This window comes from Amblyomma maculatum, chromosome 9 (genome assembly GCF_055883805.1).
Source record: "Amblyomma maculatum isolate TAMU_Amacu chromosome 9, ASM5588380v1, whole genome shotgun sequence".
In the NCBI taxonomy this organism is placed as follows: domain Eukaryota; kingdom Metazoa; phylum Arthropoda; class Arachnida; order Ixodida; family Ixodidae; genus Amblyomma; species Amblyomma maculatum.
This window is the reverse complement of record NC_139352.1, coordinates 10,824,388-10,831,277: the sequence shown is the minus strand read 5'-3', so window position 1 is coordinate 10,831,277 and position 6,890 is coordinate 10,824,388. Positions and strand designations below refer to the sequence as shown.

The window sequence follows — 6,890 nt, the reverse complement described above, 5'->3', positions numbered from 1 at the left end:
AGGACAAGCTCAAGGGATTTGCGCTGTTTTTAATGAACACATGTTAATTATCAGATTGGATGTTTAGACAAGTTGGTTTGGTATACAAGTAACAGCTCCGGCATACAAGTTACAGAAGTACACTAACGGAGCTCTGAAGTTTTGTCATAGGAAGTGTTTCTGTGCACGTGCATGCATGTGTGTTCTTTTCTTCCTCTTTTTTTTTTTTTTGAGGCAGGCGTGCCTTTAGTGGGTGCACTGACAGATTTTTGTATCATTGTGGATAGATATTTGTTCAAAGTAGGTGCATATGTGGGGTTGGGGGCAGAAGAGAGGTTACATGGTAGCATTTGCAAATGTCGTACCTTCAGAGGCATGCCTACAGCACATTCGACCCTGTACAGCGGACGATATACTACAACTTTCGTTTTTCTCTGTACATATATTTATAGTTATTTTATTAGATTATTTGTTCAGAATGCTTGACATGTGCTATTGTTGTCAGGAGTGGTGACTGTAAGCACACTGAAATCAAAGTTGTGTGCTCATAACCATGGAGGAATGCTGGGAGGTATTGCACAGCAGATGAAATGGAAGAGTTTCATTCATTCGTGAGTAGCAAGCAGTTAATTGCATGGCACTAAGATACTGCCAACCTTTTTTAAAATGAACCATGAAATGTTTTTCTAGAAAAATTTATGATTTTGCCCATCAAAAGTACATAATCATCATTAACATTGCCTGGTGCTGAAGTCAAAACCCGAAATCATTATGAAAACCATAAGAAAGGCGTTATTTTGTATTGCAGCCTGCTTATACTGCTGTTAGGGCTGCTCTTGGAAAACTGAAAGTGCATGTATGCTGATCTAGGTACTTCGTGCGAGTATGAAAAGCTTTTAACCTGGCAAAGACAAGGTACTAAAAAAAGTTAAGTGCTTGTAAACAGGTTGGTCCAATACAGCATATTTGCTTGACTGTTCACTGCTTGTTTTATTTTTCAACTGTTTACTTTGCAGTGACATGATATAACAGGTATACCTCTCAAAATACTTTGAGCCATTGACAATGTTATTCATAAGATGAATCTGGTGTATCATTCCCAGTAGGTTGCCATTGAAGGGGCTCAGAAATATCTCTGAGTTGTCTGCTTCCTCATGATATTTCAAATCTTCATTACCAGCACTAGAATGATGTTTTTGCAGTAAAAACAGGCAGGGCGACACAAAGAAATGCTATAATCAAGACAAGATTGTGAGGGAATTACCTCTCTGTTACCCAGCATCCAAGATAAATGCTGTAACTGCATTTCTTTTTCTTGGGGGAAAGCAGAGTTGCAATTTTTGTAGGTATAATTTAACTCCTGTGGTTTTCATGAATGGCTTTTCTCTGTGTTCAAATTTGCCCCACTTTAGCAATATTTTCATTTTGTTTAATTAATTTCATTTGGAAATCACTGCTTTTAACATCTCTGTACTTTGCGCCATCCTGTGCGTGTGCTTGTGCCATTGGAGGTACCCAGCTACCCTGCACATTCCATGATAGAAGGTGAAAGGGTATACTGGGGGCCTGTTGTATGGCATTTTTATAAGCTTGCTTGTTGGGTCTCTTATTAAACATGCTCATGACTAATGATATTCTCTGGTGGCACTTTGTTTTTACTGATTTTTACGTTTTTACAAAAGCCTCTGAATGTGGCACGGGATTAAAGGGAAGCAAAGAAAAAGGCCTAAGAAGAGAACTTAAGGGTTTTGTTTTGTTCCTTTACAGAGAATGTTCATGCTGTAAAATGCGGTGATGATGTCTTCACACTTGGCTTTTAGACAATCCTTTTCAGCACTTGAGATGTATGTGAGTTGGCTTAGGTGTCTTTCTATCATCTACTTCCTTCATTTGTGAACAAAGCAGTGCCGAGGAACACTGTAGTAACATGTTAACAAACAAAATATGGGCCTAGAAAATAACTGTTAAAGTCGCTGCCACCTTTATTAAAAAGAAAGAAAATCTTTTTGACGCTATAAAGCATATTGTAAACTGTTTGTATGACACTGTTGTTTTAAGCCAAAGAAGGACATAGACGCAGCTTTTTGTCTTTGTACTGTTCTTGAAGGAGCCTGGCATTTCCTCGCATCCTTTTTCATTCTGTATTGTAGTGGTTACTGCATGCACAACATAGCACGAAGAAAAGCCTTCTTGTGGTTTGCAGGTGCTACTGCTCAGTGTCAGCAGCCACAGCATCGGGAGCAAGGCAATCAGCCAACTCAGCGGCATCAGCAGTTCGGCACCATCACTGACCTCACGTGCCGGTTTTGCTCACGAGTGTTCATCTACCGCAGCTATCGGGAGAGGCACGAGCGGATGCACACTGGTTAGTCGTACTGCTCTGTATTTGCTTTGGTTTCTTTCCTTCTTCAGATCTCAATTTTCATCAGCATGCACAGTTCTGTTCAGTACAGTACAAGGGCACCCAGGGGAGAAAATGTATCGCACCTTTGCATTTTCACAATGATGTTCAGAAAAAGTATGATGTGTTGTTGTTTAACCTGAGGCGAAGAAGACCCTCCACTAACAATAATATTACCATGCCTGGAGTTTCTTCCTGCAACTCACTCTCAGCAGTCTAGTTTACCCTCGAGTAAATAAATTGTTAAGCACGAAAATTCAACCTTGGAACCAGGCATTGATTGCCAAGCCATGTTATTTTAATTCTTACTGCGAACTAAAATCTGCTTTTTTTGTAGGATGCATAGCCTTTTGGGAAATGGACGAAAACTAGCTGAAAAGAAATGCACGCTAGAGATGCAGGCATGGTCCTGTTGCACGAGCTGTGCCTGTGAAGTGACAAGTGTGTGCTTGGAAGCTGCTGCCACCTGTCACCTCCCACTAGCATGAACTGCACATGGGCAGCAAAAGCAGAGTAGAGTGTTTGCTTTCAACCAATAGAGCGGCAGGCATTCAGGTGCACAGAGCTGTTATGGGCAAAGGGCAGATTCTCCTACGTCAAGTGTCACCATCTCTGATATTGAACAGGAAAATTGGGGAATGACTGTCATTGAAGTAAAACAGCAAATTGTACCGCTTGCTAAACATACTTGGAGTATTAAATACTAGCCATTGCGAGGATGTTAAACGGGCTCCAGGCCTTTTTCTGTATGCGTGGCATGTCTCTTAAATCATGATGGCTGCAGTTCATCAGTCATATCTTTCGCTACTACAAAATTGGTATGGTAAGCGTAGAGGTCGGATAAAAGAACATTTGGGAACTGCAATTGGCATAGAAATGTGTTTGCATGGGAATTCACACTGTTGGATGAGCCATGATGGCACCTTGGCTAAGGCACTGTTGTACTTTGAGTGGGGCCGTTCAACTGCAGCTGTGGTGGCTTCACTTTATTTGTGGTAAAGTGCAAAGACAGATTTGTTCTAAAAATTCACTGCTCATTGAAGGACTTCAAGTGGTCCAAATCAGCCCAGAGCCCTCTAATGCCCTGTAGCATGCAAATATGTGTCAGTGTTTAAGTACACAGAGGTCAGACTTTGTACACAACTTATGGAAAAGCAAAAGGGTGCAGTAAAACTTACGTAGTCCCTGCTTTATGAAACAGTGATGAAGCAGTGACAAACAAGGTGCAAAAAAATGTTATACAATAAATGCATAATTATTACACCTCTTGTTAAAGGTTCGCAGAACCCAATTTTAGCTAACAAATTTAATGTTGTTCCATCCAGAGCACATTTCTGGATTGTCAGTATAATGCCCTGTACTTTGTATACTCATAGCTAGGCTGTCTATTCTAGCCTGCAAGCAAAAAAAAAAACGGCGAATAGATGAAAATTTTCCGCTAGTATTGTATTTTGTAAGGTTTTTTTTCTCTTACCTAAATGTACATAAAAAAACAGGAAAATTTTGAAATTTTGTGTGTAACAACGTGCATGCAGCATGCCCAGAGCACTTGCAGGTGCAGTCTCAAATGCACATAAAAATCAACATTCATTAGAGTTGAAGACAGACTACCTACATTCATACTCAAAGAGCCAGTAAGCTCTTCTTTTGTAATTTGCTGATTGCAGTTATTTCTTCAACAGTAAAAATACAGGGCTTTGAAACCATTACAATGAGCAGATTTTTGAAACTCGGAGCAGCAGCCACGAGAGCTTTCACTCCTTGTACCTACCTTGCTGCCCAGTTATATAGTCAAGTTCAAAGTGCCAGCAGCTTAGCACAAGGTGTTCAGTATTAATGAGTTAAGCAGCTTAGTGCAACTTTTAATCGACTTTTTTTTCACATGGCTGCTCTGCACATGCGCACCTCTCCTGTCCAGCTCCTCTGGTTGAAAACAAACTGCCTGCCTCCATGTTGGGGCAGGTGCATTTAACAGATGGCAGCAGCTGTCGAGCACACACGTTGCTACTTAGCAGGCGCTGTTGGCTGCTAACGGAATCAAATTGTGGCTTTTGCCTAACACATTCGTTTTATTTTAACCAGCAGCAGACAAATTTTTTCCGCTCACCAGGGGCATCATATCTTGTGAAAAAGGTGGATTGTGGGCATACATAAACACCAGTGTTGTCGTTCTGCTGCTGCCCACTAACAGAGACAACATTACACAACGAATAAGGTCACCGATCAACTCAGTGGATTGTGATATGCTGACAGATGTTTTGGGGGGAATTCTTATATAGTTACGATGTGGCCTACGCTACAGGTCGTTGGCCACGTTGAATACTTATAGGACAGGAAATATTTAAGTATCAGTAGAATATGTGTCACTTGGTTGAAATGATTGTGTAGCATTTGTGAATAAAAAATAGCCTCATGAAATGAGTTTGTTCTCTTTCAGTAGTCCTGAATATATATCTGATAGAACGTATTATCATCATGGAAAGAATAATCCAGCTAAGTCTGTCTTTAATGCTAACCCACCTATGTGCCTTTCAGTCAATTTTGTCTACTTGGTGTTATTCTAAGATCATTTGGTGGCTCTTTTGTGCAGGGGACAGGCAGTACAAGTGCAGCACGTGTGGCAAGACATTTGTGCACAAGCACCACATGACAACCCACCAGAACATTCATGTGGACGACAGACGCTGATAACAGGACCCAGTGTTGGCGAGCCCTCGCTGCAGGTTGCTCATGGCAGTTTTGGATTTACAACACCATTCATTGCCAATGATAGCTGACTGTCCAGAAACTGGTGGCTACAGCTCTTTTGTGGCATGGAACCTTGGTATTGTAAACTTGTACTTTGGTTCTAGTGCTGCCATTTCTCTGTCTGTTTTACTGTCAGGTACGGACACACTATATGTGTATGCTTTATACCTAGTGGCACGGGCATAGGCATATTATTCTACTTTCCTTTTGGTTGCCTCACCATATTTGATGTATGTGTATGCTGTGGAAGTTTTAATTAATCTGCATTGTCACAGCCATCCGTGCCTGTTGTAAAGAGGGTGACAGTGTTGTTTACCTGCATGCATGTCAGTTTCCCCATTTTGATTCGTTGCACTCCTGTTTATTGAAAATGCAGAAAAGTTGTTGCATTGTGCAGTTCTTTTGAAGCTTGATTGTAGTACTCCAAATTCTGCAGCTGTGAGTCTGCTTTTGGTAGCTTCAAGCAAACCTCAAAATTTTTCCTTCGGAAAGGGGTGCCCAAGTTGGCGATGGATTCGGACAAACAGGTATTGCAGAAATCGCTGAATGAGCACCCTGCTGGTAAGACACTAAAACCGTGGCTCTCTACAGCCAGGAAAAATTGAGCGCAGATGGAGTGTGTCACTGCACTCTTTGCTCATTTAAGATTTTATTGCTGCAGTTTTTGGTGCAACTGAGCACTTTTGCTACTCCAGTCAGTTGGTCAATACACCCCAGGTATCAGACCTCATGCTGGCCAACTTTGAGATGAGCATCAGCTTAGTCTTCTCTAAAGAAAGCAAAAAAAGTAAAGGCTTAATTAAGAAAGAGGCTAACATTTTTGCAGTAAGGGGAAGCGTGTAACATTTCGCATTTCATCTCGAACAAATGTATATTTTGTTTTAGTAAAAAAAAAAAAAAAAAAAGAAGAGGTGGACCTATATAGCAATTGTGCAGTGAATAGCAGCCTGTATCAATCACCACAGAGTGTGTAATGGGAGTAGGTTATTAGGCAGGACACTGGCCAGCTCTTGAAGGGAGGACAAAGGACCTTATTGCCAAGAATATTATAAAGCTGACAGTGATAAAAATATTTGCCAGCAAGAAGATAGGCAAAACAAATACGTAATCTAGCTGGTAGCAAATTAGAGATTCATGTTCTGAGGAGTCAACTTTTGGCTGTGCTTTCATGTCTCTGCCATAGATCGCCTGAGAAGGAGAGAAGGGGAAATTTCACTGAATACTGTTTTTGGCATTCGGTGAATGGCCATGCACTCTTGAGTTTTGAATGCACGTGGCTTTGGACTATGCCTCAAAGGTGGCATTAGAGTTGCACTTTCATATGTAAAGTAGCCCCAGTCAGCCATGGGAACTGTTCACAAGACTGTCTGACATTACCTATAGTTCTTGCTGAGCCATTCCTTTGACTGCACAGGGAAAGTCATTTTTTTTTTTTTTGTGCATTAATTCATATTTCATTCCTCCTGATTTCATTCCAAACTGTGTGAGAAGAAAAATTAAAAAGGGATTGAGGACAAATAAATTGATGCAGGCATGTGCATCGACAGGTTGTTGACAGCGGAGCTGCTTTCACTGAAATTGGACTTCTCAGAGTGTAGAGGAGACCAAAAAATAATGTTCAGGTCTCTCTGTCACCTGCCATTTCAACAAGCAAACTGTGAAGGAAATATTCTGTTTTCTGTTGTCGACCTCGGAGGCTGGGCTCTTCTGCCATTCACTTCCAAATGGTGATCATGGAGTCTTTGTTGTGATCAGTGCCACA

General features: G+C 41.1%; 1 long non-coding RNA gene across 1 annotated transcript; it reads left to right on the top strand.

Annotated features, from left to right (window-relative positions):
• Positions 1-1,291: 1,291 nt before the first annotated feature.
• On the top strand, positions 1,292-6,036 carry LOC146178269 (uncharacterized). The gene is made up of 3 exons (XR_014700578.1): positions 1,292-1,827; positions 2,183-2,344; positions 4,971-6,036. It is a non-coding gene; the product is annotated as an uncharacterized LOC146178269 (long non-coding RNA).
• The last annotated feature ends 854 nt before the right edge of the window (positions 6,037-6,890 follow it).